Raw genomic sequence first — 12861 nt, 5'->3', positions numbered from 1 at the left:
TCAAAGCGCAAGTACATAGGACGTTTAAGGGCTTTTTCGATCCAAGTATAAATAAGTGTATGAAAAGCCCTGACTGACATGTCTGATAATCAACGCCCAGTTCAAACCCAATGGCTTTACCTTGAAAGATGAACAGTATGGTTTTGTAATAACGTTACTGGCGCATCAAAATAGATATTTTTTTCTAATCTGAAGCCATCTTGGAAAATGGCGTCCATGTAACCAAAACCTTAAATTCCATACATGGCTGTCGTAACTAACTTATCTTGTTAATGGTTGCGTGTACTCATAATGTACGCTTTGAGATGTCACAACTTATGAGCAATATAGAAATGAGACGTAATTGTGTGCGTGGGTTTGTTGCTGTACGAGATCTTCCCTAATTAGGGACAACTTATGGCAACCAATTTACTATTAACCCGTATTTCTCCACCCATTCGATGGTAGAAAGTACATGTTTTCTTACGTAAGTTCTTCTAGACAAGGGAATCACTCAAACGTTTGTAATAGTTGTTTCTCACGGTTTTAGAGAAGTATTTTCTTTAAAGCAAGTTTCTACTTAAACTAATCATTTTGCGGCGTATATAATGTTCGGCATGAAGCGAGTAATGATGTAGTTATTGCGCGAGCGACGCGATTAAGTGGCGGGTGTAACGTTTCACACCCTTATTTTGGAAATACCGGCGATTTGAACCAGCGAATCAGTTTTGCAAGTTGAAATCGCTCTCAAACTCAGTTCAGTTCAGTTCAAAGGTACTTTAAAGAACTATCGTCTGTTTTGAAAGTTGCAGTGTATTTATTTTTTCGCGAATAAGCGGGTATAAAGGAAATGGGGCTTACTTGGAAGGTGACGGAATGGTTGTTGGGGTCAAGCGTGGGTCCAGTCACCTCCGGTGGACATGGGGGACTCGTAACTTAGGATAGTGGAATCTTATTTCGCTAGTTGTCAACTTAGCCATATGATTCCCGGGGCTGTAGCAGACGATTTTTTCCAATCTGTTATATACTCATTTATATAACTTTGTTAAATGCGGGTTAATTTTTTGAATTGTATATATATATATATACCATATGCCAAGCGTTATGTACAAAAACAAAACCAAGATATAATTAATATACTATAATTAATGTTAAGCGGCCTTTAAGGCTATCTATTTTAAAATTAAAAAGAAATCCTAAAGCTTATGGAGCACAAAAAAAAATATTACATTTAAGTTTTGTACAAGGCGTGGCCCTCCTTTTATAATATTCTTTCTTATATAGTCGAAAGAACCGGCTATTATATTTTTTTTGTGTGTGTGAAATAAAGAATATACTGTACAGAGTGGAACAGATCAATCTAACACTTGAAATGTCGCTGTGAAATCGGATAATTCGTTCATATTAATTTCTAGCAGTTTTATAGCAAGGTCTGAAATTTATCATACATTATTTTCTCCGTTGGCAGTACAGCGACACTGCGATCTGTTCCACTCTGTCATAGGCTTTAATCTTAATTCGAATAATGTTAAATTCCCTTTTATTTATTTTTTTTCTTATTTTCTTACCGGCTTGCCATCCAAGTCTTTGTGTTGTGTTGCTAAATTGCGTATGCTTTCTTCAATAAGGGCGATAATCGGTGGACTCTCATTCATCTTTAGTAAGATGGCGTACATCATTTAAGAATATAATGAATCGCTTATACTCGCCCTCTATACGCGTCTTAGAAACAACCTTATAGTTTTATTTTGGTCAAAAGAAATTGAATCTCACTCACTCATGAAGTATAAGAAGACCCAACCCACCATAACTATAAAGTAATTTAAAATTTAGACCTAGTTTTAACGCGTTGTTTTTTTGTTTTTTTTTTTTAATTTTCTCGTCTATTTGAGGAGGTTTATAAGTAAAGCGGTTGGTATACGGTGATATAGTATATTGGAGATGTGTGAATCAAATATACCTACATTTTGCACGTTTGGTTTAAGTTTAGTTTAGGTTATTTTTTGATGTAAACTTGGGTTTCCGATAACATGTTTCGTTCTAACATGGAAAACATATCAGGGGTGATTGGTTAATTTGGAGTAAATAAAAACCTCAGGAAAAATCATAAATAAATCCGATAAAATTGTATAAGAACAAAATTAATTTATGCATAGTGAGATTTTTGCTATATACTCCACAAATTTATCAACATAGTATACTCTGGGAGTGAAATTATAGTTTGTTTTTTTTGAAAAACTAAAAATTGGTACGAACCCTGTACAACTTAATTAGGTTTATATAGCAATCATCTCGGAAAAAGGGGAAGTACCAACTAGTTTTCATTATAACATTTAAGCTAAACTAGATAATGCACCTTTTTCATTCATTCTTCCTTTTAAATTGACAAATCATTATTATCAAATGAATAATTTGGTTTTGTAGTCTTTTGTACGCGGGCCATTTTATTGTATACTATACCAATTTAGGGAGAGAAGAATATTAACCATTTCGCTCATGCATTTACATGGAAAACGAACTGAAATCCCATTTCCATTTATATTAAACCCTATATAGAAACTTTTGGGAGCTCATATGAAGTTGTTTCTTCGAAGGATGAACGCGTTGCACTTAAGAGGAAAATAAAAGTTTTTATATAATAGCTAAACTTTCGCGTTTTCGAGGAACTACTCACTACTTGTATTTACAATATCCGTATTCAAGAATTAAGATAGTAAAATAATTTTTAATCAACTTATTGTAGCAATTAGCTTCATATCTTTTTGATGATTGGCTATGGCTAGAGGTTCTTTAGTAATAAGATATTGTCTTAGAAATTAGGGATTGATAATTTGTAAAGTTATTCGGTGATTATCCCCTCGTTTCGAATTAGGTTAAATACGCTGCTAGACCTCGGTATCATTTGGTATAATTTTCTTATTGTATAATAATGATATTGTTAACCGCTATCCAATTATAAACTATATAGGAAACTATACGCTGCATGCCGAAATTAGTAATAAAGCCGGACTGGAATTAGTTAAATTGGAGCTAGGTGCGGAAACTTTTTAGATTAAAGCTTGAAAGAATTTTTAATTTATTTTGTAATTGGAAAATACCTAAGACTTATTGTATAATGAGGACGATCGTAAAAATGTATTTATATTAAATTAAAAATTTCATCAAGTTGAATCTTATATGGGCAGATATCACAACTCCCCTGTAAATCACATACAACAATTCCCCACATAACATCGTGTAATTCTTTAGAGGCATCAAATAGCTAAACAACACTGTAAATATTTTTATGTAAGATATCAACTTTATTTCCAAAATTTTAACAGAATTTAATACCTAATTCGTAGCTAGTTTTTCCCACAAAATAATATTAAAAAAAATTATACGAAATTTATCACAAAATTAAACTGGTTTAATATCAAAACGACGACGATTGATTAGTCTTTGATATCTGGTGTATTATATCAATAGAGGGAGTTTCCTTAGTATCGGATAATATTTAATCATCGAATTTAATATCAAGTTGACCCGAGAGGCCCACCCCCCAAAAAACACCCTCTAGCTATAGTTCGTTGTTAAAATAATAAATGAAGCTCGAAAAGTTTGTATAAGTTTTTTTAAAACAATTTATTTCCGATTATAAAGAAAAGGTCTGGGAAAATCCGTACCCTCTTATCTCCGTCATCGGGGCTTTTGAACTTTACTCCTTTTTAATTTTTAAATCAAGAAAAATGACTTTTTTTTTTTATTATTTCTCCCCCTAAGATAAAAAGATTGCGATCTATAATAAACTTCAGCGCCCTAAAATCAGTTAAAATGATTTAGTTTAGTTACGTTTAAGGTAAGGGCGCCATTTAGCGCGTGAGGTGAATTGAAGAGGCGTATGTATATATTGCAGGTATATTTTTTGAAAGTTAAGAAAAAAAATCCGGGTGGCCCCACAGGAAGTGTCCCCAAATAATTATATATTTAATTTTAATTTTATTTGTATTATAATTTTAGATTTTATTTATTTTTTAACTATTAGTAAAAGGACTTTCAGGTTATTTTATTTATATAATAACGGTATTTAAATATTTATTTCTTAGTTCATAACGAGTTAGTTAATAATTAAAATAATTAAATGAACGTCCATGCAAATTAATTAACATATGTGCTCAGGTTAGTAAATAGGTAAAGCAGATTGGGTTTCGGGGTGGACTTGGTATCAGCAAATCAGAACTTTAAAATGAACTTACTTGATCTTCTGATGCAGCTGATCACACGAAATAACTTAGAAATTGGAATGTTTTTATACTAAGATAGATATCAAATCTCAAAATAAAGATTTCTTAATACACTGAAGGTAAATAGTGGCCTTTAACATTCATTCTCCGTTGTCATTTATGAACCCAAAAGCCATGCAGGCTGATTCGCCAGCCATAGGACAATGTTGGGAGAAAACCTCTAGATACGTAGGAACTCTGTAAATATATTTACTATTTACACAGACTGTGGAAACTCATCAATTTGGATTTGCTCGCTTATCCCTCGCTCTATAAAAGCTGTCATGATCCCTGACAATATCTGACAGATGCCTTATTTTTTTTATTTTATTATAGACTTGGATGAAGTTACCGACCGCGAAAGCTACACTTTTTAAAATAATCCCGAAAACCTATGCCTATAATTTATTGCTTTCGATTTGCGAACTGTGTTTACTAAAAATATTTAAGTTTAAACGCTCTCATTGTTAAATTAAAAATGAGGTTTTAGAGAGTGTAAGAAACTTTGCAACCTGACCAGTGACCCCGCATGAAATTCATTTTGCGTTAGAATTAGGTTTAGGTTAGGCTTAGGTTAGGTTCAGGTTAGGTTTAGTTAATGTTTTGCACATTAATTTCGTTATGTTTAAACTTCACTTGAATTTATACGGGTTATACCTAAGCCTAACTCGTGCAAAAGCACGGGCGATTTGTTTTGCGCCAAAAATTTAAAGATCTGATTTCGCGCCATACATTTTCGGTTACGTTTTTCAGTAATTTCTTAAACTTAGCTTAATTATAATGTAGTTAATCATAAAGTTTAATTACAAATTGTTATTTTTTGTTTAATTACAGGTGATGATGAAGAGACGAGTCTGCCATCTTGTTTTTAATAAAAAAAATCAACTTTTAGTTAAAATGAATTCAGAGTACAAAACAAATCAAAACTAATTTCCACTACATACGTATATATACATATACGATCGAGAGAGTCTTCATCGTTTTTTCATTGGACCAGCCGCTGCTTACGTCACACTCGTTTCGGCACTCCCATTGATTGATTGCCACCTATATTAATTTTGGATTTAATTAATTAATGATTAATTATAATCTTTGTATAGAAAAAAAAATCGCGTCATAAAAAATGGTAAAAATACGTGTAATAGAAGAACTTTCTTCCAAATAATTTTTGTGTCTAATTTTTATTTTTTCATTGTACATAAGTTGGTAGTATTCTTAATTAAGATTATGTTTGGGTTAAATTTGTTACGTAATTATCATGACATCTTCCACCTCCTCCTTCCAAAATATCCCTCAGTCCCCCCCCCCAAACGGAACAGTGAAGTCATAATTTTAATAATTAGCACGGTCTAGCTTAAACTTAACTAAATCGTCCTGAAATTTGCATAAATTTAAAAGTGTAATTTCCGGAGCGAATAAAAATAATTCACGCGCCGCTAAACTGTGCGCGCGATGCTCAACATCATTCAAAATTTTGTATTATAAATTAAGTTCAATATTAAGTAACTTATCTACTAATGAGTTGTAACTCAAAATATAATTTTTCTAATTTATTATTCTATATTTATTCTACTAGATCATATCGTGACCTTTAATTTCGTCCCAACTAGATCAAAATCGGACAATTATTAAGGAAATTATGAGTTTTGAAAGGAAATATTGCTTAAAGTTAATACTATTTTAATACTCCATGCTTATTTCCACCCTGCGTCGTCTGCCCAGTAGGGCCAGTACCCGCCTTTTTAAGACTCAATGCTTAAAATAGCCGCGTGGTAAATTGGAAAAATATAACCACAATTTCTACTCTTATTTATAATACTCCTTGCTATGCTATGACCCCGGGGGTATGACCCGTAGTCTGCTCTTTTTTTCTATCGCGTTTCCGAATACACCACTTTGACATTACCTAGGGCGCCACAGCGGACTACTGCGAACTAGTACTTATTAAGATGGGCAGGGAAAAAAACCGCGTGGGGTTGCGCTTTTGCTAGTAGGGGTAACAAAGAGCAGTTTCCAGTCTTTCCCCTTGAGGCGCTTCGAGCGCGGGGTATCGGGCATGCGCACAACAGAATGTCGAAGTGGTGTATTAAGATGAGTGATGAATTTCAACTTATTAATATTAAATTTTAGCATTAATTTTAATTGCGAGGCTCAAATAATGTTACAATAAGCTTTATCAACATTTCAAAAAGTCGCGTGGTAAATTTTACGCGAAAGTATGGAACAATTTTCTAGTTATAACTAAAAAGACCATAAGGAACCAATGTTGGATGTTCAAATTTTGCTGGTCATTGTTGCCTCGTGGTCGACGCTAAGCCTTGGCCATTGTTTAATGGTTATGTGTGGAAGTAAGGCATATTTTGGTTGAATATTGAAACAAATAGACTGGAATAACATGGATTAACTTCAATACAAGACTTTATGGATTCAGGTTGGTAACGTTTTTATTGGTTTTTATGGGAAAACTTGCAAAACTACGCATCAAAACTAGTAACGAAAATTATAGTCTGGACTCGTAACTGGCCAATGCAAATAGAGCTATCTCGGAAGCTTTAGTGTGACGTCACCTATGCTATTTGCCCATAGAAACAAAGCGGTACCAAACATGGCCGCCCACTACCAAAGCTAAGCCCGTGACGTTTTACCTAGGCACTGACGTCACATCTGAGATAGCTCTATTAAACGACAGTCGCAGTTATTGCTATAATTATAGCAATTTTATAGCGATTTCCACTGACTGCACTAGAGCACTCTAAGTGCACTCTCGGCGCGTTTTCGTCCGCCACTGGGAACACGAGTGCAACACTCGCCCAGAATCGCGTTTTCCACTGACCCCAAAAACTGCCCGAGAATTGCTCTTTCGTGCTCTGAAAAATTCGACGGAGCGACGGTGCTCGAGTATGACGTAATAAAATTAAAATGGCGGACCATGGGGTATCTCATAGAAGACAGGCTCTCGCTTATGCTTATTTATTTCTGGAATCATCTTCTTAAAGTTCTGAAGATGAAGAATACGAGGTTTTATCATTACTTTAAAGATATTACGCCTCTTCCTAAAACCAATAATTATATCAGAGACGTTGTCGATCATTATTCAAAATAGATTTTTTGAAAATTAATTGAAATGTTAATTCTATTAATTGGTTTCGGCCCATTTGCGTCAAGATATACACACTTTATTGCAATTTCGTCTCCGGCGCCAATTTTGATTATTCAGAGCGCGCTCTGACCTCTCGATCGTGTTCCACTGACGAAACTATTCTCTCCAAAACTCGCCGAGGGCAGTTACGTCATCCTGACACTGAGAGCACTCTTTGGAGCAGTCAGTGGAAATCGCTATTAGATTTATAGTAGATTTTTGAAGTTTCAACGTAGCGTTACGATACAAAAATGAAGGTTAAATTATATAAGTAGGTGCAAACTCGAAGACATCTTTCGGTCAAAGACACCACCTACCCTTGGTCAATCATAATTCTATGAATCACAATTATATAATAACTAAACGCGAATACAATAATTGAAACGTTATTTTCTTTTGAAAAGAAACTGCGTAGCGGTACCCATCGCTAGTTTCCTTTCGGTCAATTTTCGAGACACTAAAAGCGAACCACAAAAATGTCTCTGAAGACAAACTAGATTCGGCTCGTCCCTGATTGGGTTTCGCGTGGTTAAATTCACCAAATTCCATTGTTTGGGTTTTTGACGAATACCTTGCCCGGTTTTTAAAGTAATATAAAAAATAAAATGCCGGTGAAAGTTATCCCGGCTTTGGAAGGTTCCGCTTGGTTAGAAACCGTGAGGAGCTAGGCATAGTTTAATACTTAAAGTGGTGGTCACGCAACCACGCTTTCTCCCTCCTAGCACTGCGAGTCTACGCGCTATCGCTTAAGCCAAACCAAGAAAATTCACCCTAACTTAAGCCTCGGTTGTATATTTTTATATATATATATTATTCTTCGTTCAAAACTTAATTACGACCAAGGCCTAGTGATTATAACCTAGTCTACCATTGGTCTAGAAACACAATTTTCCACTTTTCTTTCCTCACTTTCTAATAATAGAATGTTGCGCGATGAAAATTTGATTACCACTCTATTGTAGTAGCGAATCTTTCGTTTTGTTAAGTGTGCCTTAGTTAAATTTATTGTTAGGAGGCATGTTTTCAACCATCTAGATACAGATATGTAGTTAAGTAAAGAAAATTGGTGGGGTTGGTACTTGGTAGTATACTGGACCACGCTTGGACGTTTTCTCTGGTAGTCTGGTTCCGACTTATGAACTGTCTTTGTGGAAGACCGTAATGCGTACGTCACTCGTAGTAATTTCGCATAAAATTATGGCCCTTTTCTAAGGATTAACCATAAAGATAAAATAATACTGGTATGGAATAGGACAATCTTTACAGACTTATTGTTAGGGGTTCGCGGACCCCACTTTGAATAGCTCAACCAAACCACTTCTAAAACCTTCCTCTAGTGTTACTTAAACCGTGGAGTTTATTCCGATTCGGTATAAGAAATTGTGACCGTGCATGAAGAACAAACAAACAATTTAAAACAAACCGCTTACTGAAATATAAATCAACGGTAAACTCTTGTTTATTGGGAGCTTGCTGTGAGCTACCCTGTACGCGTAACAGACGTCCCAAAAATATACTAAAGTGAAAAAATCCGTGGTAAAAATTCGAAATGCGAAAGAAAACTCTAAATATATTCTTATTAATTCGAAAGATGGGGTAGATTTTACGGTCGACCGAGATAACTCGCGCCCCCTATTCGCTCTCTTCTCTTCTCTGGTAGTAGTGTCTTTCTCGCTCTTTCTCTCTCTCTCAGACACTCACTCGGTGCATTGAAAAGATATATACCTTATAAATTATGCTAAATAATTCTATTAAGCTATACCAAAAGGCGGAATTAATTACGCAAATCTCAGCAACCACTCGACTCGGAGAAAAATCTTTCCGACTGCCAAGTGTTTGTGATAAACTTAAATGAAGTGGCATCAACACTCTCTCTAGAAGTCTATGTTTTCCGTTCCGCAGATTGTTAAATTTTAATTATCTTTGTAATTGCTAATTCTGAGAATTTTAGCAGCTTAAAGACCATTATTCGCAACTTTTGTTATACGAAAAGTGTTACCACAAGTTTATAAGATATGTTCCATAAGCTACACTCGGTTTTGTAGTTAATCTAGTCCTATTTAGTCTGGACTAAGCCTTTGATAGCGCCTCACCAGGCGTCGCTTTACCTCGAATCTATGACCTACTTCAATTACTTCATGACAAGCTCCAGTTTGTAACCAGAATTTACAAACTTATGGAACATATCTTATGATACTATCTATACGCCAATAGCGTGTCTTCCTCCGCTAGTTTTCCACTCCGCGAAATTGTCCGCCATATTGAGGGAAATTGAGGAATCATTCTCTAAACCAGTTCCCACTATCGAAGTTTTTTTCAACTTTGAACAAACGTCTCTGAATCATAAGAAATATTTCACACTGTGTACTTCTTAGTAAATTGTCCATTATTTCTTAGCTCGCCCATTGACGGGCAGTATATAGCTACCGAAATTGACCACCAGACGGCGTTTTGCGTAGAGTAGCCAGCCATTTCAACCATCACCACCACCACGTGCTTAGCGTTTCTTAGACGAATGTAAATAAAGCGTTTTTGGCGTATTAACATGTCATATCGACGCTAGTACTATTTTTTTTCTTCTTCTTTTAAAGGGGGATGTTTAAATGAATTCCTCTTTTTCGTAGGGCGTATCGACTTAATCATAGCAGTGATTTTTTTAATGATTTGTTAAATTAAGACAAACGCGAGCGCGAGACGGAGACAACTTAGCCAATGGGGTTGCGTTGCGACTCTCGCGCGCTGAGACTTAATTGTCAACGGAATGTGTTTATTAATCCCTGGCTAGCTTAAATAATTTAAAATTTAATTAAGCATTTAATAAATATTATTCCACCTTCAACTCCTCCCTTACAGTTGTACTTTTTTGTATGTTTTGACTCGTGTGTCAAACACCCAAAGTACTTACCTAAATATATTATTGCAATCTGAAATTTTGGTTTTTTGAAATTTAGTACTGTATAAGTTTGTCTTTGGTTTTTACTAAGTTCACGTGATTAACTAGGGAGGGCGCTTCTTTCATTGGCTTATTACAGACACGAGTTAGGTTATAAATATCGTAAACACCCTGTATGTACGTAAAAAGAAATCTCAAATGCTAATGAAGAAGTATAAGTCGTGCTGTAGAGCGGGCCGTGTTGGCAAAACAGGCAAACGTTAGCAGCTAGCTAGCTAGCTACCCGTATCGGAGGACTCATTATTCATGTATTCAGAAGGGGGATACCCTAGCTAGCTTTTACCATGGCCATATTCCAGGCCCACATTTAAGCGACTCTGTTGAATTTATAAATGTATAAATTGTATAAAATGAATTTCCTATCCCCGGGCTGCTGGCTGGAAAATTCTTGCTTGCTTGCTTGACCTAGCAGCTACGTCTAACATTACAATTTCAAAGTAGGCCTAGAAACCGCACCACGCAGTGAGTGTACGTACGATCGCGTCTGAGGAGTAACTTCAGACCTTAGGATTATCCCAGAATCCCTCGCGCCGTGGTTTGCCAATTCTAAAAGAACCGCGTGCTATGTTACTAGACGCGAGGGGATGGACAGTCGCGATAATTCACCACGTGTACAAATTTTTGGTAATTTTTCGAATTCGCCAGCGTGAAATTGTATACCCTTTGTCCCACCTCTCTATTATGTATAGTAGTTTTAAAATTATTCGTCGGGAATAGCTAATATACATTTTATATATATATATTATACATTTGTAAACGGCGAATGTACTGTATTCGTTATTAGGGAAAAAAAAAGAAATCTTTTTGACCGGGGTTTAAAGGGCCGTTAGACGGTCGGGATGGCGTATTTTTGGCTCGAAATTTATTCTCGTAGCGTTAGAAAGGCCCGGTCCATTGTTCGTACTCGTAGTATAGCTAAATCCGAAGGAAGGCGACGTAGGCCGGTTCGCGCCCGTTTCTCCTTACCGGCTTTTGGCGCTTAAAAAAAGGCGGGAAAAGCTTCCATCGGCTGCTCCGCTTGCCAGCTAGCGAGCTTGCGTAATAGAATAGGACAACATTTACATACGCGGGCTTTTTATCTCGTTAACATGCGAGCCGCGATGAAGGCATTTTCTACTACGTTTTTCACGAAACGACGAACTAAGACAGGCGGACCTCGCCACCGTCGACGCATTTCGGCCTAGGATGCCGGACCAGAAAGTGCCTGGCGCCGGCCTCTATCGCGAACTACAACGACATACTCGCTTTTGTCATCACGTGGATGTATAAATAAATGTTGGACTAAAATCGAGGAACGTCGATCTTGCGTTGTTGATATTGACGATGTCTATGAGACGATGTCATGGTGTACTGGATGATGGGAGATCTTTTGGCGACTTGTCTCGCGGTTATCTTCTTCGAAGTCATCGGAGAAAACCATCATCCGTTAGCTGACTGCTAATTCTACCGAGAAATCGCCCCGTAAAACGAAAATGCGTGGAAGAAATAATATCATACGTTTGAAAGCGCGCGCGCCTGACCTTCTGATGCCAATGCGCATGCAACCACGTGACTGTAACGTCAAAGGGACGGTCTGCGAAGTGTCAAAGTCTAAAACATCAACAAGGTGACTTTAAGCGCGTCTATGGTGTCTTAAACCTCTACTTGTTACGTCTATGGTGTCAAACCTCTACTTGTTAGGTCTATGGTGACTTAAACCTCTACTTGTAACGTCTATGGTGACTTAAACCTCTACTTGTAACGTCTATGATGACGTAAACCTCTACTTGTAACGTCTATGATGACGTTCTAAACCTCTGCTTTATGTAACGTCTACTGTCACGAATGTAGCTGTAACGTCTATGGTGACATCAGTATCTACTACGGTGACTTAAATATCTACTTATAAACGTCTACCGTCAACCTGTAACATCTACCACGACCGCTTCCAACCAAGTCTCTTTGAAACAGCTTCATACTTTTCAAGATCCTGTGACTTAAAAAGTTTGTGACAGCGAAGAAATATTAAAGATTAGGTAGATTGTGTTGTAATAGTAGTATATCGTTGTTCGTGGTTTTGTGCTTGGAGTTTTGATTTTAAGAGCGCCACCTACTACATGGTGGTAACCCTTCGGTATCATCTCGTATATACCACATAAGTTCGAATGAGATCACGGACGGTCATGTACGCTCGCTACAGTTTCAACGAGCATCAATCAATCTTTACCTATATGGGAAAGTGTAACAGTTCGGAAAAATCTAAACAAAGCCAGGTGATAAAGGGGTTAGGATATTGTACTATATGTTTTCTAGAAATATATTGGATAGCAGCTGTAGAAATTTAAACATTCACTTTAGCCGGGGTTACTTGTAAAGATGACTCGAGCCCTAGGTATAGTAACTAAAGGGTTGTTGTATACGTATACGTCCGTATGAGTTCAAATTAATAGCTTATGCCAAAATAAAACAAAATGGGATATTTTTCATTTTGATATTGAGAAATATTATGGGAAGTTTTGACAGTTTCACGATTGAGATATAAGCTTAAA

The 12861-nt window shown here is 36.3% G+C and overlaps 1 protein-coding gene across 2 annotated transcripts in view; it reads left to right on the top strand.

Moving 5' to 3' along the window:
* The window catches only part of LOC149705039 (POU domain, class 3, transcription factor 2-B-like), a 49440-nt gene extending 43898 nt beyond the window's left edge, over positions 1-5542 (top strand). For both annotated transcript variants that reach the window (XM_089865219.1, XM_089865220.1), the window contains one exon: positions 5076-5542. The gene's annotated coding sequence lies outside the window, so the exon portion shown is untranslated. The remainder of the gene's footprint in view (positions 1-5075) is intronic.
* Positions 5543-12861: the final 7319 nt, after the last annotated feature.

This window comes from Phalangium opilio, unplaced genomic scaffold, assembly GCF_054372755.1.
Source record: "Phalangium opilio isolate 3A_F unplaced genomic scaffold, DU_Popi_V2 ptg000014l_1, whole genome shotgun sequence".
In the NCBI taxonomy this organism is placed as follows: domain Eukaryota; kingdom Metazoa; phylum Arthropoda; class Arachnida; order Opiliones; family Phalangiidae; genus Phalangium; species Phalangium opilio.
This window is presented reverse-complemented; position numbering and strand designations above follow the sequence as displayed.